The sequence below is a fragment of the Charadrius vociferus genome, unplaced genomic scaffold (assembly GCF_000708025.1).
Source record: "Charadrius vociferus isolate BGI_N301 unplaced genomic scaffold, ASM70802v2 scaffold494, whole genome shotgun sequence".
NCBI lineage: Eukaryota > Metazoa > Chordata > Aves > Charadriiformes > Charadriidae > Charadrius > Charadrius vociferus.
Genome location: NW_009648157.1, coordinates 1241866 through 1263976, shown reverse-complemented (window position 1 = coordinate 1263976; position 22111 = coordinate 1241866).

The window sequence follows — 22111 nt, the reverse complement described above, 5'->3', positions numbered from 1 at the left end:
AGAAATCCTAGGTGCCATATCAGTATTCAAACCAAAAAATCAGAACGGCTCTCCTACCATTAACCATCTTACAAATTATATCTGAACTTCACTCAGTCCTATTTGCTCGTGTATTGTGACCTCTGATCTTAATCTTGGCCTGTCTTTGTCTGCACAGATAGTAAGCTCTTCGAGGCAAGTATCATATCCTGTGTTTCTAGAAGGTAATGAGCTACTCATCCCAGTCACCTGCTATTACCTACATGTATATAAACCGTAATATATTCCTGCAGAATTTCAATAGCACGACACCTAAACTGTAACACACACTGTATTTAACTTTTCATATCAGAAAGACGGTGAATGACCTTTCTTTGAATATATCTAGCAATGTATGTTCTGCCAATTTTTCTAAAAAATAGCAAGTCTCTGCCTTCTATTTTCTCCTAGAACACTTCGCATTTTCTGTTCAAATGGAATTACAGCTTTCAAGACAAGAATCAGAGTTTTATTGCACTGGATTTTTGCCCATCCCCCCAAAAACATGATAGAAAGCAGAAAACAAAATGCTCACTTTGCTGAAATGTAAATACATACATAGGCGTGTGCATGACTAGGGTCCTACAATTAATTTTTAAATACTAGAGCACAGTTGTAGGTAAAGCGTAGAAAAATTGTGTGCCATATATGCCACAGATTTAAATGTCAGATGTGCAAATTACCTTGAATCTTCCAAATAATTAATTGCAGTTGCAGACCCTCAATCTGCTGCAAAATGAAGAACTTTTGTTCAGCTCCAAACAAGGCTGAAGCATAACTAGAGGAACCAAAATAATCTGGAGCTCCAGAAGGGATCCAAACTTTTCTCTCTTCCCCCTCCTGCCCCTGCTCCCCAATAAAAACAAATTCTAATACCTCCAGGTAACTACTGCACATCAAGTCAGTTTGGGGTTGGATGGTCCGTGAGAACATCTTGTTTCAGTGTTCCTGTTTCAATGTGTTGTCAAAGGTCATGATCTGTCTCTTCTTCTACCTTTTTCTATTCAAAAGCAATCCATGCAGTAGAGAAAGGAAGCACAGAGTGACACTGTTGGGATTCAACTGTCAAAAACACCTTTCAGAGCCAAATTTACGTTTTTCCATGATCTTATTCGGTGCATAGTTATGCCCCATTGGACTTGGGAAAGTTCCAGTATGCGCTGACTTGTGCTACGTTGTGCTTAAACAAACAACCGCAGCTTTGCAATTCAACCATCTGTAACGATTGCCAAAGGGACTCTTCTGCTGGCCTGGATTTTGGAAGACCGGCGAGGAGGTACCACATTTTCTTTGAAGACAGTCTAAGAAGCATTTTGGATCATTCTACCCCACGTCTTCATCTTAACACCTAATTTTAATATATCCACTGGGTATTAACTGCAGCTTGACCGATTTGTTCAAATAAGTTTATAAATGGATTCTCAATTCATCAGCTACAAGTTTTCAGTGTTCTGGGATGAATTTTATCAAGTTCTTCCATTTTCAATTTTGATTTTATTTCAGATGATGCTGTTTCCATTTCTGCTGTGCCTTTGAATATCAGAATTGCCTTCAGTGGAAAAAGCAGTATAATACTAACTGAGGCAAATTAATCTCTGCTTGATCTTATTTTCTACTTTGTTTTTACATATCTGGCTAATAACCATTTGCTTACTATCTTTACTTCCTTAGTCTAACTCAGCTGGTCTTTCAGCATATGTCTCTTCATCCCTGTAGACAGCACATACCATGGCAGAGCTCTTCACTTCTCATCCTTTATTTCTGCCCACTTATTTGTGAGTCATGGCTTTTCCAATTCTGGCTGGAGCAGTTTTATTCTGCACTGCACAGGTGTACAGTTACCAGACCTTGGACTTAAAGAAATCCCCAGTCTGCTTCACAGGAGAGGCACTGTACTCTTCAGTCCATTTGACTTCTGTAACTGATTTCCCTATTTTTTACTTTTTTTTTTTTTTTTTAAAGCACTGTCTCTTTAAATCATTTCCTGACCTGCTTATGTGCTTTGGTTTATTTGTCTAATAGTTTGGACTACATCAATCAGCTCCTTAGAGCTATCTTCTATGACTAGCTTTTTCTTTTTTTTTTTTTTTTCCCCACCACTAACTAAAACCCAACCTAAAATAACTGGTTCTGTGATTATTTGATGTTGAAAACTGTTGTTAATGACCTCCAGAAAATTCTGGTTCCTACTTTGTGGGGATCATTTATTCCTGATTGACATGAGGATCACTGTTGTCTCAAAGAATCACATCCGTTTCAGCAGCATTTATCACTCTGGCTGCATTTTGAAGACCTCTTACGGTTCAGAAACAGAACCTGTGGGTCAAAGTGGACCTATAGCACTACAGCAGTCCCCCATGCTTGGAAGTCCTCTGCTGGGAGCGTTTTTTGATTTGATCAGTTCTGTACCACTGTTTCTTACCAGGCAAGTCTGCCTCTTTGGTAACGTATCATGGTGCTCCAGCACTTGACCTTGTTTCTGTTTTTCCTGAGATTTGGTTCAGTTCAGGTGCTATAGTTAGTTTAGTTATTCCATTGTATGTCTTGTATCTATATAGCATTTGTAATGACTTTTAGCTGCAGGAGTTCCTTGAATCTATTACTCTGTTTTTTGTCCTCTCAAATATCTCTTTTTGATACGTCCCAGATTAGAAACAGTCCTTTCATTGCCTGCCACCTGTCTATTTCTTGCTCTCATCAATATCTTACCTGTGTTTATCCTTGTTTGTCTGGAGTTTCTTTATCCATTGCTGCTATAATGGGAGATTGTAGAAGTTTAAAAATCTATTTTCAGGTGCACGCATGTTTTCACATCAGCAGCAATCTTCCCCAGGCTGCTGTATGTGGCATCAACCTGGTGGTGTGGGCATCTGCCATTTGTGCCAACATGAATGACAGTCAGAGAATTTTTTACCCCTTTTTTTGGTCAGGTTTATCTTCAGCCATTGTTGCACCCCTTATATGCTGTCTGCACCTAGCAGACGTCTCTTTGCTTTTCTGGAACCACACTGCTGACGGGCCTGTCTGTTTTCCTTTAATATGTTTTATAAACTTTAAGAACTAAAAGATAAAATACAACCTGATCTTGCCAATGGTACTCTAGGTTTACCAACAAAAGGAAAAAGGAAAATATATTCTCTTTTTTAATTGCAGATAACTTAAAGCACTTCTGAGCACAATGAAAAAAATGAGAATTACCCTGGGGACCCAGAAAAGTTAATCCATAATAGATCCAGTATTTTTATTATCTCTTCCATAGAACAGAGATCCTACTTTTCCGGCATTTGAAGAGAAAAACAATACAGTCCAGAGAATTGTAAACTGGATATCACTATAGCAGATTGTTAGGCCTAATGGTTTTTGTATGACAGAAGAAGGTTACATTTCCTTTTTTTCATCTAAAAACAGAGTACTAGGATATTAATATAAGAAAATGGTGTCAGCATAACTTTATCCATTAAATCCAGATAAGTGGCAAATGTAATAAAAAATTTATCTCATTTATATGCAAAACCATTCCGTTTCACTCTTGTGTATTCATTCCCTGTATGTTCAGACCCAAAGATTAATAATTAATAGTAATGAATAATCACTTGTTGAATGTTAAAGCCGGGAATAACTCATATAGTCCTTTAGGCTTATTTCAGGGTAAGATTTATGAGATTCAAGCCGTATGTTTTTCTTAAAACCTGTGCATTTTGAAAACATGTCCATCTGAAGATACATCTTTGTGTCTGGCACTGAAATGAAAAAGTCACTCCATTTATTGAAAATGATTTTGTGTAACAGCTATGAGAGCGTTTAATTCAGATTTTAATGTTTACAAATCTGAAAAGTATAATCTTTCAGTGGGGAAAAAAAAATCTTTTGTTGCAGGCTTTAACTATATGCAGAAGTCAGTAACTCTGCGTTACTTTGGATAGCTGACTGCGCATGTAGGTTTCTTGTTTTATGGAGCTTTAGATGCTGGCTAAAGACAGGTGAGCAGGGTGCATGAATCTTCATTTCATCTGTTTTGCTGGTGTCTTCGCTCTGCTCTGAGCTGTGGTTTTCTGCCTGAGGAGGTGACTGTGCAGAGGAGAATCTTTCCTTCCCACCTGTAGTAACTTAGTATCTTCTTTAAATGAGTTAATTCCCACTGCTTGCAAAGGAGCTTTTGAATGAGGAGCCATATTTAGAACTGCAGATTCTTCTTATGCAGCACATAATTTAATATCAGCTAGATAAGTTATTAATTGCAAGTCTGCCATTTATCGCTGCGCAGTGACTCAGCCTGCTGTATGAGTAGACTGAACATATATCTTCATTACAATTTCCCAGACGCTTTTAACTTGGAGTTGGATCAGCATCTTCCACAGCTCTAAATCTGCTCATGTACAGCTGATTTACAACCAGCTCTGTCACGGTGCGAGTGGGCTGGTATTCTGATATTGCTACTGCTGTTAGCCAAGAACCAGTCAGACGAGGCATTTTTAATACCCCTTATCTCTGCCCAACAATTAGTCTAGCAGCTTGCTATTAAAAGTTGCTGTACCTCACTTACGTTACTGCTCGAAATGTTAGCCGTGCCACTGCCGCAGAAACAATGCTTCATTTAACCCACTTTGTTACAAATATTTCTGGTTTGGATGGGGTTAGAAAACCTGATGTTTCGTTTAAATATCGCGAAGGAAGCAAAGTTCACCAAGCTGACCTATGTGAGCATGAGCAACAGAAAACCTCCTCCTCCTTCCCGTCCACCAAGTCAGGCGCTCTTTGGTGTTGGCTGTGGAAGAGAGCTCTGGCTGTTGATGCTCAGTGCCAGGAGACCATCAGCCCCAGCCAGTGTTGCAGCCAAGGCCTGTGATGGTGGCACCTTCTCACGCCTAGCTGTCGCAAGGGTGAGGCTTCCCAGCTGCCAGGGTGCCTTTCCACATTTGGGAAATGGTGACTGATCTGCAGAGTCTCTGCGCACCCTGAGAAGGGTGTGGGGCAAGGGGGAGGGACGGGAGAAGGCCCCTGAAGGACTGAGCAGGCATGCATGGGAAGAGAGCGGGGATATGAGCATCCAGATGTGGTGAGGCCACATCTGGAATACTGTGTCCAGTTCTGGGCTCCCCAGTTCAAGAGGGACAGGGAACTGCTGGAGAGAGTCCAGCGAAGGGCAACTAAGATGATTGAGGGATTGGAGCATCTCCCTTATGAGGAAAGGCTGAGAGAGCTGGGACTCTTTGGCCTGGAGAAAAGAAGGCTGAGGGGAGACCTTATTATGGCATACAAGTATCTAAAGGGTGGGTTGAAGGAGGATGGAGCCAGACTCTTTTCAGTGGTTCCCAGTGACAGGACGAGGGGCAATGGGCACAAGTTGGAACATAGGAAGTTCTGTTCCAATACACAGAAAAACTTCTTTACGGTGCAGGTGACAGAGCACTGGCACAGGCTGCCCAGGGGGGGTTGTCTGGAGATTTTCAAGCCCCGCCTGGATGCAGTCCTGAGTAATGTGCTCTGGGCAATCCTGCTTTAGCAGGGGCGTTGGACTAGATGATCTCTAGAGGTCCCTTCCAACTCTGAAGACTCTGTGATTCCGTGATATGCAAAAGCATCAGTAATGTGGCTGGAGTAGGTATTGGTACCAGTCTGGTCACGCCTGTGCACAGGGGTGGACTGTACAGTCTGTTCTGTGTCTTATCCATCAGAAGTGTACTTCCCTCATCTCTGCTAATTTACAGCCAGCTTGGGTCTGCTGACCTAAGCAGTGCTTATGTATCCAAAATACAAGGTAAACGTACAATAAAAACTGGCAGTAAGAGGGAAAGCAGGGAGTTCCTTGGGTCAGGAAGGATTTGAAGGGTCAGAAAAGGAAATGTTGAAACGTGATTTCCTCTGGCTCTTACATGTTGACACAGCTCCTTTGGGACAGTTCAGCGTGCCTAAAGCTGTGCAGCCTAAAGGCTTGTCTGCCTGATGTTGGAGGACTCTATTCTCTGACAGACCTTGGGGCCAGGAAAAGAGGAAAGTGCACAGCACCAATAAACCCACTCGTACTTCTGATATTGATCAACTGCGTCTCATCTTGAATTTGGGATGCACTCAGTGTGTGGAGTATGAATACAATTATTCTTGGTGTCTATACGCTCAGTTCTTTCTTAACAGGGAAATAGGTGCATACATACACAATACGTACTTGTTCCTCAGAAGAGAAAATGTTACTGATACAATTATCTGAGGAATTTTATTTTTATTATTTTTTTAGACCAGATTTATAGTTATGTAGATCTTATTATAGTTACAACAGTGTTAAGTTCATGTAGCAGTTCTACTTCACAGCTTTTGGAGTTAAATGACCCAAAAATACAACATCACATACTAGAAAATTGCATGTAAATATGATTTTATTTAATAATAAAGCATGTGACTCTCAGTATTTCAGATTAGAGCACATAGTCCAGTGGAATTAGGGATTATCCTGATCAATGAGTTACTATTATGTGCTCCTTTCTAGCATGGTGAAATAGGATGAGAGTTGTACAGCTTTTGGATTTTACAATTGGTTTCATTTTCCTCCTTTGCACCCAATACTATTTACATTAAGAAGTATGACAGTATTACTTTTAATATGTACAACGTTATTGTTATTTCTAAAACAACATCCACAAGCATCCTCAGGAAAGCATTGATTTCTGGTGCATTGCCAATTGTTTTTAATGATTTGTTTTTGCAGCTTCATTCCGCTGATGATTGCCAAGCAAGCTTTCAGCATTAATTGTGTCTCTGGCTGGGGTGCGCAGTATGCACAAAACCATATTGCTCTTTAGGTGTTAAAATAGCCATTAAGACCCAGACTTCTTAGTTTTGCAGAGCTGGTAAAAGTTTCCTCTAAGCCTCGGTACTTTTTTTCAGGCGCTGAGGTTGCTCGCCAGTGCTGTTCCCCGGCCCTGCAAGGGCCAGCGTTGGACTGGGGCGTCCCACTGCCCAGTCATGCTGTGCCAGGGCTGAGGGCTAAAGGAAGCCGTCCGAGGTCCTCATCTCACCGAGGTTGGAGGGAGGCTTCCATCAGGGGAAGTAGACTCACCGCAAAGACGCCATGGCCTCATCCCGACTAGGGGCGAGGTCTAGAGATATCGCCAATGTCATGCAACGACTTCAAGGTAAGAGGCTGACTCGGGCTGGTGCTCTCTGCCATCCATTCATAAATGGCCGTTCCTGGTTTTTAGTGAAGTACACAGGCAATATTTCTAAACTTTAGTAGCTGTTCTAAACTTACCTACCGGAAAATATTTGTGGCGTATCTGAAAGGCTCTGATTATGAGTCCTTTGGTATAGCATAATAGTGGTTTAAAAGCAGCTGATATTATGAATGTGGATCCATGGGAAAGGACACTGAATTGAAGATTATGAGACTTTGGTTCTGTTTCTGCCACGTGAGCTGATTGTGCATTAGTTTTCTCATAGAAAAGACAATAGAAATTATACCTAGCTTTTTCTCAGCTATGAAGTCTGCAAGTAGATCTGCTCTACTGATAAACTAATATTTGTTTATTTATTTTGCAATATTTGCTGTTTCCAAATGAGAACTGTACCTCATTATATTGTTAAGCATTGAAGAATTCATAGGTCAATGAGCGAATTATTAGTGCTGAAGTTGGTGACCTTTTAGATAACGTATCACAGGATGTCTTTGCAGTATTCATTGAGTATTCATTTTTTTATAAGTTCTTATAATAAAGCATTATTATGTAAAGGTATTGTCTTTTTTTTTTTTTTTAGAAGTTATACACCTAAATGCTGCAACTAAAAGCTTGCATTGAGAATGTATGTTTTTGTTCAAATGATGCTATTGACTAGAAACAAATCGTCACTGTGGCTGTAGGTTTAACTTTTAAACTTAATCATAAATTCCCGACCTCTTTCTTTCTTTACACACCAGCTTCCACTGACTTCAACGAAAGCTTACATGCACAGAATCCTCACTACCCCCTCATGCATCTTCTAAATATGGAAACTTTATCATCCCATGGCTTTTCCTTCCATTTATTGTTTTTCAGTTTAAGATATCTGAACTCAGCTTCCCAGCCACTAGATAGAGCTAGCATGAATAATTTCCATGTAGCCTTAGTAGAATGATATGAGAATAAATAAAGATGCAGACTTTGTCCTATTTAGGCCCGCTACGGCACTTTTCCAACTCCAAAACACTCCTGGTGATGTTCCGCAGATGTTTGTACAGTTACTGTCTTTTCCCTTGCTATTTTTATTTGTGTTTGCTAATTTTTAGGCTGCAATCTTGGACAATCGTTGTTCAAAGTGCCCACAAACATCGAGTAAGGAAATATTCCCCGCCCAGAGAATCTGTGATTTAAACATTAGATAAGATTAGATAAGACAGTCCAGGTAGACACAAATGAATGGGAGAGTGTAAGTGTATGGCGAGGCTCACAGAACAGGCAGGGGTCTTAGTACATTATCTATATATCTCAGTGTACTATATATTTAAAAGAAGTCAAGTTCTTAATAAGGATCCCAGAGAAAACAATGACAGATTTGAAGCAAGAAAATAAAAAATTAGGAAATTAAGCACACTACTGAGGAATAGGAAGAAATGCATGTGAGAAATGGCAGAGGTGCTTGAAGGTTATGAAGGCACAGGAAAGGATCAGGGAAGATTATCCAATGGTACCTTGAAGCAGTGAGTAAGGAGGATGCTACAGGAGCTATTTACAGGGCATGTGGACATTCAAATTGTTATGTACTACCTTTCTAAACATCTAAAAGCTGTTGCTGACAAAATGGCTGTTCTGTTTATTTGCACTTTGGGTTTGTTTACATAATTGTTTTTCATTTTTATGTATTTTGCTCTGTAGAAATCTGATATGTAGTTCAGTTGGCTATAAGTTTGTGGGTTTTTTCTTTTTGGATATTAAGCAAGAATAATTAAGTGACCTCTTAAGTGAAGACATTTTTGAATAAAAAGTATGAACTAAATGCACATTTGGCATTGTGTGTTAGTTTGAAGTCATACCTCTGACTGGATTCTTTGCTTCTCAGATTAAATCAGTTCAGCTTGATATTGCTGGGATCTGAGTTTTGCTGCAGAAGCACTATTTCAATAAATGCTTCACCTGTGCCAAGACTGGAGTGCTTGGAGCCTAAGTCTTTTTTCAGTCTATAGTTCTGCATTATGGATGAGCAGGCAATCTGCACTGCGACTACCTTAGTCCTTGTGAATTAAGGTTGCTCTACCTTTCAGAAATTATAGCCAACTGAAATAGGAGTGGTTCAGGACATAGGAACACAGAGCAGTATTTCTTGGTGTGTTTGCATGGTAGCCCAGAACCAGTGCAGCTGGAGCTGGGTGCACAGCTCAAGGTGAGAGTGGAATTGACAGTGTTACCGGTGTAACAGGAACGGAGATGGTTTGGGGCATCCTCAGTCAGCGCCAAGCAGCTGTTGCATTTTACAACACCTGCTTTTGTACCCGGCTGTCAGCTGAGGCAGGAGAGTTCTTGTGTGACACCGTCAGCGAGTGCTGCAAGGTGTCAGTGCTGGGAATTCATCGGGATTGAGGGAGGGAGGTAAAGCAAGCTGTGCTCCCTCCTCCACATCGTTGTCTCGTATTCACCTCACAGGTTGCCAGTAAGTGTTTGTGGTGAGACAGTGTAGGAAAGACCAGAAAAATACCACTCTTCACTGGGATCCTCCACACCAGTTTTGAAATCTCTGCTGTACATTCTGCAAGTGAATGCAATTGTATCAGCTCTACTAAAAACTGTCAGAAAGCAACAAAGCTAGTTCTGGTGTTGTGTTGTGGTGTGGTTTGTTTTTTGTTTTTTGTTTTTAAATAAAAAAAAATTTCCAGCCACTTCCCTGTGTTGGTGATTATGACACTTGCAGTACACTTTGTAAATATTAGAGAGCTTTTGAGTAGGACTGCATATCATTGCCTCAGAAATCCATTCAGGATAAACGATCGTATGCAGGTGTGAACACAACCTGTCTTATCCTGTGGTGCCCAGGCAAAGGCTGATTGCAGTAGTTCTCTCTCTGCCCTGAAGAATGGAGAATCTACTCGGTCAGTCCAGGCCAGGCAGGACACAGGAGAGAGGTGGGCATCGAGAATAAGATTTATCATCTCTAACTTCATCATCCCTGTCATCCTAATAAAAATGGAGACACAGGGCTATTCATTATAGCTCAATTTGCAATCAAGGGAGAGCGACAGGCCTCTCCAGGAGTGTGATCCCTTGTCACTTGAATTTTAATTAATAAGGACGTGTTTTTGAAGCAAAAATCCTTCCTATTATATTTTAATTCTGGGAATTTTATAACCTCTATAATAGTCAAGGGTTGCAGAAAAGAGTGGCCTTACCACTTTAAGTGGGATTGGAGAGCATCTCTGAGCAAAGGTTAATCGTAATTGGGAAGGTAGGTATAAATCCACAGAAGCCATCTTGCTCTTTTGCTAGACACACACCCTTAGCTGCGTGCGGCATCCTTCCGCTAGCTTCTGCTTTCGGCTTACCCTTCCCGCAGCACTCACTCGAACGGTGCTACCCTGCGCCATGCTCAGGGCTGCCAGGTCCATCCCACCTGGGTCAGGCAAGTCGGGCTTTCAGGGACATAAATGGTGGCGTGACTGCTACAGAAGCTAACAACCTGAGGCAGGTGTTTAAGCAACATACTCTTATAAGACAATCACTTTGTGGTCTTAAAAACACCCCTCTACAAATTATATGAAAGCATAATTTTTGTTTTCTTAATCTTCTGTTAGGTTCTGGGCTGCACCACTGTTCCTATAAGGCTCTTAAACTCATTTTGGTTTGCGGGAATCTCGGGCTTTTGTAAATTCCCTGTAGGGAGACTTCATAGTGCAGGAAGAGCTATGGTGGGAAAGCAAGCGACGTGGTCGTTCATGAAGACCCACTATGGTGCAGAGGGACTATAGCTGTTCTAGTAATCTTCACACACTCCTGAAAAGCTTCAGTACACTCAGGTCGAAGTCATTTAAAGTCCAGTCCTTGGTTTATGTAGTTACCTATAACTGAGCATCATCTGTAATTTTAATGCTTTCCTTATATTAGCACTATTCACAGAACGCCATGGGTTGGTTTTTTTGTGAATTATCCTTCCTTTTTTTTTTTCCCCCTTAAGTTTTGGCTCTTCTTTTTCTTTCTTTTACATCCTAGCACTTCATGCCGTGTTGGCACTAGCCATTAATCAAACACTAGATTTTTTTTTTTTCTATGTAGCTCATAGGCACTTTGTTAATATGTACTTTCATCAGTCTTTTCCTTTGGTTGTTTTCTAAGACAACAGTACCAAGAGCCACAGTTTAACATTAAGCTAAGCTGATTTAACAGATACCTGCTACTGAAAGCTACCTTGCTTCACCATGTGTGTGTTCCCAGCTTTCTTATGACCAGTGCTCTTTCTCCTTAGACCTGAACCAGCTGAAAATTGGCTTGTAGAGGTCAGGTGAGCTCCTGGCAAAGAGGCAAATGGCAGGGTCTCCCTGTTCAGCACCATTTACCGTTTTATCCTCTGTGAAATCAAACTGCAGCCCCGTGTTTGTAAATGTGAGCGAGACTGAAAAGGTGCGGTTGGTCAGGAGGGGCACGCTGCATGCCTTGCACAGTTGAGTTTTACACCTCACATCACAAATACTGCTCCGATTAAGGTTGCTTCTGTTCAGTTTGCTGGTGTATACTGGTTCCATGCAGTCCTGCTGCTGCTGCCTTTCCTTTGCAGTCTTTCACTCTCTGAAATGTCCCAGCTTGATTCCTGCAGCTTTCTTGGATTTGGAAGATTCTTGAGTTACAAAAGATGCCAGTGTAAATTATTAGCTTCTCTGGTGAGTGAGTCTTGTAATCGAGGCAATTCATTACACATTGGCACTGCGTAAAGGGAAAACAGACTCTTTCGATTCTGTTGACGCTGTAGACTGTATGACCTGAAGGCCAAGTAAATCCAAATGATGACTTGGGAATCTGAATAGCATTGTAGGCCCTGTGTTACTTAACAAGAGGAATTCAAGCAGGATTCAAATATTATTTTTTTTCAGTGTGAGAAAATTTAAGTTAATATTACTTCAGAACAAAATATTGAAATATAAGATTTATGTGTGAAGGTTAAGACAGCTGGAAAAACATCACAGCTGGAAAGGAAATCCTTAGAGTAAAAAAGAAAGAGAAAAGAGATCAAGTGTTTTCATTTACTACAACAAAAACATGTGAAAAGGTTAGGCTGCAGCCAGGGGTATTCAGGTTAAATATTAGTTAACGTTGGACAAGGGAAGTTGCCAAGGCTAGCTATGAAGTCACCATTGCTAGAAGTATTTAGTTCTGGTTTATGCATATGGAAACAAGTCCTGCAAGAATCCACTTCAGGTCTCTCTCTTCTGCCCCGGGTATCTGCTAGTGATAATCTGATGTATTGCTGGCAGAGGCAAGTTCTGAGCTACCTGTAGATGCTGCACAAGCATAGGGGAAAGGATAACAAAACATTGAATTAGTATCACAAATGAATAAAGTATGTACTGAATTCTAGGTATCATGTATTAGAATGTTTTGTCATATATAGAGCAATGAGTATCTCTGTGAAAAGAACCATACAATGGGTTTTTACTGCAGTTAGCTTTCATTTTGTGTTCTCCTTGATGAGAACACAGTCCTGGGGCAGGCTGTGCAATGTAGCGTTTCTGTAGTGCAGCATGGGCCCATTTTTTTTATTTTTAGAGTTTTTCCTTTGTTAAGAAATTCCAAGTGAGTGATTTAAAATAAATTTTAAAGGTTTTTTTAAAGTTAGTAGTATCATCTCACTGTTTACAATTTTCTACTGCTTTTTCTCCCCAAATCAACGTATTCCTACTTACTTTTTTTCCTTGCTTGCACTTTTGATGATCACAGCACAGTTCTTACAGGTTGGTAAACTAATCTGTGCTCCTCTTTCCACTTGGTTGATGGTCAACCAGGATACAAAGCACTAAAAATCACACAGGTGATATAAATGACAAACGTATTTGCATTTGAGTTGCTACTTCAGAAAAATCAACATATTTTTTCAGTTTTCATCTGGGATAAAGTGTATATTTAGGGCAGAAAATGGTTGACATGGTAGTGTTTCACACTGAGATTGCTTTTATTTCGTTCTGGAGCAACACAGTTCAAAACCTGAAATTCTTCTCATATGCCACTATTAAAACATTGATGACAGGAGTCATTAAACAAAATGCAAGAGGCAAAATGCAAGAGGAATATCCTCCTTGGTTTGCTTTATAGGCAGTGATTAAAAATGGTGCTTCTGAAATATAGTGGAGATCTAAAATATGTCAGGCGAATTGTGTTTTATATGAAGCTGTCTTCAGCAGCCTCCACTCTGCTCAGTCTTGTTTGACAAGTTCATATGTAGGCATCCACACTGCAGCTGTTTAACGTTGGTTGTGATAAGTCCCTATCTGAGGCTCAAACACTGTTTTCAGTTAAGACTTTATCTTAAAATAACATCTGTCATATTTGTTACTGGTGTGAGAGGGGTGATATTTCACGAAGTCTAAATAGGAACAATTACGTGCCAGTTTTGGCGGTTTAGTGGGGATAAAGATTTTGAGAAGGAAAATATTAGAATGATGAGTATTTTTGAGAGCACCCTCTCTATTCTCACAGGCCGCTAGACAGACAGTTATTTTAGTAATAGCATTGGGTTGGGGTCTCAGGAAGCAGAATACCTTCAAAGTATTATCATGACAGGTTTTTCTATGCAGGTTATGACATTTGTCATTTGTCTGTTTTGTGACTTCTAAATCATCTCCTGTTTGTATTGAAGTGTACTGCAGGCTTGAAAAATTAAGCTTGATCTTCTCACAGCTGTGATGTAGTATCTTCCTACAATACATCATGCACATTTTGGTGTATTATTAAATTAGAACATAGCAAATTGTCATCATCATAAATTACCCTCCCTTTTGGAATGCCACCTCTGTTGTTTTTAATACCAGAGGAACAGCAAATTGTAGGAAGACATGTCTCTTGGCCTTAGTTACTAATTAATGAGTATTAAAATAGTTTTGGAAAGGAACTATCGCTGACCGTGCTTGCATAATAATGTAGAGACTTCTGTAGTGTAAAGGCAAAGTATTTCAGTGAGAAAGTGCTACTGTTTTCCTGTAATCCTGTTTTGCCCTTTTATGGAAATCAGAAGCTTCACCACCTTTAATTATCAGGATGATAATATACTTCAGAGAATATACTTGAAGATGGATAAAACACAGAGATAAAAAATAACACCTAACAATTATTAGCAATTTATTCCATAGCCTATTTCTAGAATGCAGTTTTTATTTTGTACTTTAGACTTCATTTGCTTAAAAATATGCTAGTTTCTGTCACAAAGCTTCTCCTTGTGAGTCATATCACAGAATTCTAATTTTAGACTCACACTGAGGTTTTTTAGATGGTAGTTGTGTGTATCCAAGTGAATCGTCTATTATTGTGTGCGAGAAAACGGGCTACTTGTTCTGTCTTTCATCTAAGATGAGAAGGAGCCTTATGACAGAAGTGTCAACAACCTATTAAGAATCCAATAGTCTACTTTAAAAATAAAAGAAGAAAGGAAAAAAGAATGAGATAAAAACCAAAAACAAAGCCACCAGAAAACCCCCTAGCTCTTTGGAATTTATTTCTCCACAGTAAGCTAAGAAGAGATGTTTGAAATATATTACACTTTATAGGAAGTTATAAATGATTACTTAATTACACAGCTAACATTTATAGTCGAATTCTGGTTGCTTGTTGTTTGAGGTGTATGTTTTATTTTTCTCGTTTGTTAGGAGACTTTAATTTGGGGCCTGTCCACATATAATGTGCTTTTTAGAAGGTGTGTAAAGGAACTAGGGCTAATTGTAAAAGCTAACCTCCATCCTGTCGATTGAAACAGATCCTGGTTTATTTTGGGTTCTCAGGGATTATTTTAATTCAATATCAGGACTGTTAGGGAACTAGTAGAAGAGCGTTCCGATGTTTCGGGACACGTAACCTCCAGGTAAGCGTGGAAGAAGGAGTAAAGCCAGGTCACTACATGGCAAGGACGGTTCCTCTTGGGTTCCAGCCCAGCCCTGGCCCTGCCTGCCTGGAGGCTGAGACCCCACACCTCAACCTGCTCTCCCCTCTCTCTCCGGTTTGTCTGTCTCTCATGCTCCCACTGCTGAGGAGTCATCGTTGTTAACATCTGGCATCATGAAGTATTGTTTGGCGTTTCATTGCATGGAAGGTAAACATTAACGTACTAAGAGAAATAATTTGTGAAACTTCTTTTACTATAATTTCACCAGATTTTATATAATTACATTTCAGTATTTTTTACATAGTCTTTAGTACTTTTAAGAGGATTATGCCCTCGCTGATGCACATTGATTTAAGCGTCTATGGAGAATGTATGTAAACTCTTTATAACGCTGTTAGGCTTGTGACAAACCTGCAAAACCTGTGAATCTCCAAGCTAAAGACTGTCATTGTATTCACCCTGATATGAGATATAGCTGGAACATTTAATAACATCTTATATCTACATGGCTGTTACTGTTGAATGAGAGTTACAATTTAGTTTATGCAAATCACCGAGTTTTTAGCTACTAGCTAGTTTTAAATTTTCCCAGTTTAATTCCCAGGGAAAATTCATCCTCCCCTTACAGAGATGCCAAGGGCCTCTACAAATGTGGTATACTGTTCCTATGCTTTCTATACGTTACTCGTACAAGGCAGCTGGTGTAGCTTTTCGTAACTGCATAGGCTGTCATGCCTCCACCAGCTTGCTTGGAGGTTATCAGTGGCGGACCTGGAGAGGTACAGCTTCTTCACCGCACAGTGCCAAGGGCCTTATGTCGGTGTGGACTTTCTGTACATCTTTATTCAAGGCACTGTTGCGAGAAAGCCGCTCACTTCCAGACCTTGTGAATGCAGCAGCTGTTCTGTAAAGGCTTTATCTTAAGCTCATTAAAACAAAGGAAAAATCTTCTTTCCATAAGGTGAAGGGAATGAACTACAGCAGCAATAGTAGGCGAAGAGTATTACTGTTAGCTTTCCGGTCCTGGAAGGAAAAAATCCAAACCCTTATATACAAGATTCCAGTATTCAAGAAGATATGAGGCCAAGCCAGCGCAGCAAAGCAAAGCAAAATATTTACTTGCTTATAGTGCCTAATAGCTGAAAAAAATAAAAAAGGCTTACTGAGTAATGGAGACTGTAGTCTTCAGACTTGACTACTGATAAGAAATTATGGTTATTTGTGGTAAATTCAGGTTTTGGACTGTGCATTCATTCTCCCAAGTAAATTATAGTAAATCATTATCATGGTTGAGCTTGTGTAAAGGCCCATCTCTTCATTCTGTTGGTTTTGGCCGGGGTTTCTATTTTATTGTCTCATTTGCCAAGACATCCTTAGGCTTTTCCAGGTTCAAGTGGTGCAGCCATTCCCGGTTCTGACTGAGAACTGAGACCGCAAACTGACGCTTGCTTAGTAGCTGCAGATACAGATGAATTTTCTCTCTTACTGGATTCCTTTTAACAACAATGATGACAAAAAAAAAAACCCAAACCCCACCTGTTAAGCTCCACTGGTTAGTTCAGAAACGCTCTGCGGTATTTCAGGAGAGAATCGAGAATCAGCGTCACAAATTACAAGAATTACGAGCTACCAAGCCAGTCACTGTACCAGCCCAGTCTTTCTCTGTTATTAGCCAGATTGGCTCTGTACTTGAGTGCTGTTTTGCAGCACTTCTGTTCACACATGGGGGAAGCTGATGTGCCTTGTTACAGTGAGAAGGGTAAGAAATACCTTTTAATGGAAGTCACAAAACTTGTGCTCCCATCCCAGTGAGGAGAGAAATGTTTGGGAATGGACCCTTCGCTGAGATTTGCAGCCCAGCTGGCATTTCTTCCCCAAGTGGAGGGAATTTTTGTCACAAAAATTCAGGCCACAGTGGGGTGAGGTGACACTTAAGCCAAAAGTCAAGTTTGTGCACAGGAGAGACAGGTGAGACCATCCAATGATCAATCACAAATCAGTGAAAAAGCAAATGTGCTCAAGCCGCCATGTTAGCAGAGGTCTTCTGGGTATAAAGCTTTATTAGCAGATGTGAGTTGCAGTAATAAAACATGGATAATCATACCCTGATTTGAGACTGATTAGACAGGACATAAGGCTAATTAACCTGGATTTCTGGCTTCTTTGCATTACTGAAGTTGTGCAATGCAGGAAGAGTAAGATTTGAGAAGGCATTTGGGAACCTAGAGATGGATATTGCCATAAAAAGGCATGATGTGCATTTTTTTAATACCTCTTTAAATGCCTTTCTTCAACTTCAAAGACTTAAGTGCTTTAAAATCTGATCCATAAACATGCAAATAAAGTGGATTAAAAATCTTCAATGGTATTAGCATTCAGAAAATAGAAATTTATTATTTTCGAATGTATTTAGTACCCTCAGCATAGTTAATATTCCTAATCCTAAATACTTATTTATCAGCAGTTGTGAGCTAAAGTCAGTAGGCTATCCTGGAGCTACTAATTTTTTTTCTTCAGTGCCATTTCCATTATATAAAAGTGAAGCCATATGACAACCTTGCTTGCATTTCTAAAATACATATCCATTCTACCAAAAATGAATAGCTGGTATGAAAGACTGAATTCCTGCTTTTCCATTCAAATTAAACTTTTCTGAATACAAAGCTCTGAATCTTACTGAGAAGCTCCTGCTTTCTGCTTCCCAAGTTCTTTTATTTTTTTTTTTTTTCTGGCTGACTTATTGTCTTGGGAGTAGAAGATATGCTGCTTCTCCATCACAATTTATCATGGAAAAGAGAAGACTTTAGTTGTATAATTTGCTTTCTTGGTCTTGCTTTCCAGAATCGCCTTTTGTTTGGACACTTTGGTGAGCTTGTACACAGCCTCGTTGCATAATACTTCTTTCATAATCCTGAGCCTGCCTTTTCGTTTGTGTGGTTACTAAGAAAGCTGGAGGTGTGACCAACTGCCAGAAGTGATTTGAATAAATAAAAAGAATCATGAACTGTTAATTGTTGTGTTTATGTCTAGTTTCCAAGAGACTAATAGTTCATGCTCACTGTCTCTTTGTGTTTGTATTTGAGATCTTGTGCACATTCAAATCCTGTGTTCCCTGGGGAAACTTGTGCCTGCACAAAAAAATTACCCTTTGAACTTATATTTATAAGAAAGAAGTCTTCAGGTTTGAATAGGAAATTACATACATTTATGAATGAGATTAGATAATGATATGCCATTGTGCTAATTCTTAAGTAGTCAAGGTTTTTTTCTATTTTTTTTTTATTTATTTTGAAAGAGATATGCAAATATGTAATGAAGTAGCACATTTTGACCTGTGAGGGTGGTAAGGATAGTTAATATCACTTTCCAAATGGGAACTGAAACAGAGGAAGGTCTCATTCTCACCCACCACTATGAAAGTTTAGATCTTTAGTGCAGTCAGGAAGAATAAAGCAGATCCCAAACCTCTGAGTTGGTTAAGTTCCAGCTTGGAACTACAAATCAGGTGCACATCTATCTACCAACAGATATCAGGTGCACATGTACCTACCGATAGCTACTAAGAGCTATTTCAGTTTATTGTTAATAGCTGGTTATTCCTATTGAAGGTCCAAAATAGTGGGAACTGTGTCTTCAGGAATAGGAAGTAGCTTGCAATGTGGCTTAAAAATTGCAACTTACGCATTCAGCAGTATGTTTGAAGAGTCACACTGTAAGTTTCAACAGTATATTTGCTTCAAGTTTTCTACATTATTAAATGTTAGTAACCAAACTTTCTGGAAATTGTACAGGCTGCAGTGCTTTTAAAAAAATAATAATTTATTCTTGGCATAGTTAAAATGGCAAACCTCATAGTCGCAAATATGCAGCTATTTATAACAACAGGCATGACAATACAATGATTGTTCTCCAACTGAAATGCAAACTGCCAGCAGATTTATACTTTGAATGAGACCAAATCTGAAATCTATGCCATTTCTCTTGTAGATTTCAGTGACATGGTTAATTAACATACCATTAATGTCAGTGTTTAAGGAGCTCAGGTTATTCTCACAAGCTTATGTTGAAGTTTATAAGTATCAAGCTGAATTATGGTACTGTCACAGGTAATGCAAAAGAAAGAAATAAACAGATTTACATGAAAATGTGCATTGAACTTTGTGGGGAAGGAAAAGACTGGAGTTGATTGATCAAAATTCTGGACACTTTGCTACTTTTTGTTGCCAAAGGAGAATGTGTAAAGCACAGAAATTGGAGCTGAGTGGAAGATTAAAGGGCCTTAAAGAGAAAAAGCCCATTTCACAAAAAAAACCCAACCAAAACCCAATCCTGAAACAAGTCTTTTAATGCTTTCTTTGCATCCACCAGCAAGATAAACTTGTAATTAAAAGTCAGGTAAAAAGCTGCACATAATGTTTTCAAGGAAACAGAGCAAACAAACACACAGGAATACACGTAGAAGTGAAAGGAAAAGCGAAACGAAAGCAAAAGGAAACCATATAGCCTTCTGATAGGTAGAAATGTTGAAAAAAAAATAGTGAGGAAAGGAGATTGGATATTGAGAACAGCAACAACATTGTCTTGAAAAATGAAACTGGAGAGAGAAGCTGCTTTACATCTTTAAACAAAAAATACCATGGCAAGGGTTTTAACTGTGTTACTGGTTTTGAACTGTCTCAATCTCAATCAACATCTAAGAACATGTGTGCCCTAAAGTTTGGTTTTATTCTAGTAGTTTACTGTAGAAGCACTGTACTATATCTGCTAGCAAAAGACGTATCTGCATTCATCAGAGGACCTACCTCAGTGAGAAAGCAAAGCTACATTTCTGACTAGGGTCTCAGTATTCTGTTTGAATATACGTTGAATGTTGAGTGTACAAAATCTGTACACTCAAAAAGGAGAAGTCTTTCATCTGAGTCAGTAAATTTAGTTCAGAATACAATCAAAATGTCATTTCATCATTATTTGCTGCTCCCTATCAGGATTTGACTGTTTGCTAATTACTGGGTGATGGCTGGATGTTGGGTCGTGCTTCCCTGATCCTGCAGCATTCTCTTGCACTTGCTTTGGTGACAAGTTCAGAGTTACACAGGAAGAGCTGTTCATTAGTCTGTCATAAAGAAGTACCTCCATTTCTTCGCTCTTCATGATAAAGGGGCCTTGTTTTCTAGGTCATTACTTCAGTTTCCAGATAATTTGAAGCCCTGATTTCATCTAATTAGACTAGTTTCAGATGAGTCAATTGTTACCTTCTGGTTTTCTCTGGCCTCTTTTACTAAAACCTATTGCTTGGGTTCCTTTACACTTTCAAAACTGTCCATTTTATTACATCTTTTACTAACAAATGACTTGGATGAGAGCAGGTTATTTTAGCATTATCTAAACTTCAACTTTTTTCTACCGTTTTGCTGCAGAACCAGAAGCAGAAAGAATTAAAAACTTGTTAATAGCTGATATTTGCATATAATTAAGAATGTGCAATGGTTATTGGCTCAGATTTATTTTTAGGCATTGTCATCTAGATTTATATTCTGGCATAGAAACATTTAACCTGAGATGCTGAGATATAAAGATACAACTCAATAGCTTGTCACTGAAAGCCATATGCTGCATTTACATGACCTCTTTCATTCTGTCTCAAAGCAGTGCTACAGGACACTGATCATCTGCTCTCCAGAAATCTTTTTTCCTCAGTGACTGGACAGAATTTGTGGCTGATTGCCAGCAATGCTGGACATAAGCTGCTTTGGCAGATTTACCCTTTTAAAGCTGTGCTTTATTTGGAGGGAAAATTGTCTCCTTTTACCACACACACAAAAAGCAAAACAAAAAAAAAAAACCCCAAACCCACAACCAAATCTTCAGAATGAGTCTGAGATAAACCTAGTGCTAAAGAGAAAAAATCACTATGACGAATGAATCCCAAGATTAAGACTTCTAAGTTCACTAGGTCTCTGTAACCATAGTGAGGACTGACTGTGCTTTGCTGTTCACCAATAAAGACGAAATCAGATTAAGTTGTTGGCTAGTGATATAATGTATAATCTAATAATCTAATTTCTCTAGTTTCCCTTTTTCTTCCTATCTTATCATCAAAATTAAGAGGATGTATACATCAAAACTTTTTCCTGCAACTGAGACTCAAATATAGTTGGTATAATAGTATAAGCCTGCTGCATAGAAAACATGCAGGGCTTGCAGCTGATGTTTTGTCCTTGAGGAAGAAGCTAGGTAGTTTGGTGAAGGCTGACACAGACTTTTTGGAGAAGCTAGCACAAGATGCACCAGATGACACCGTCACCTACCCTGAAATAATTCATAATTGTGAAGCCAAGAGAGTCTGTGATCACCTTGTCCTGATCACCTACATAGTGTCAGAATTCAGTCCTGACTGATGGTGTGTCTTTTGTGAGCACGTAAAAGTGAGAAATGGAGTGGAGAAGAGCACAAGAAATCTCTTCTCTGTTTGGCAGGTAACATCAGGTTGATTAACTTTACACTGAAGTAAATGTGTGTGTGTGTGTGTTCATAGATGTGAAAGGCTGGATGCCTATGAAGGGACAGACCTCGAACTCTCAACTGAGCAATGCGCAGTGCATTTCACTGATTTTTCTTATGCTCAAAGGTAGTAGCAGGATGGGCCCATGTTGGGTCAGGTCATCTGGACAAAAAGTACACAAGACTGTGCTGGGAAAATGAAAAAGGGAACACATAAGGACATATAAAGGTGGAAGTTGTCCAAATGAACAAGTTCCTCTTACCTCTTTTGATAACCAGTTCGCGTTTTGCAAGTTGAGATTACCTAACATCGTAAATCTACAGAAAAAGCAGAAGTTGCTCTCTTCAAAGGCAGGACCTCTCAGGATGGACTGAGTGGAGGCCAAATATAATGAAACCATACTGGAGGGGAAAGTGTTTGAAAGTATAACTTCATGCTGTAGACTTCAGTGTTTTCAGGGCTGCAGTGAGCATGTGCTTGTTGGCAGGAGTTTTTATGGATGGGAATCAGGAAGAGATGCCTTTGCTTGTTTACCTTCTGCTAGTCAGGTTTTGGCAC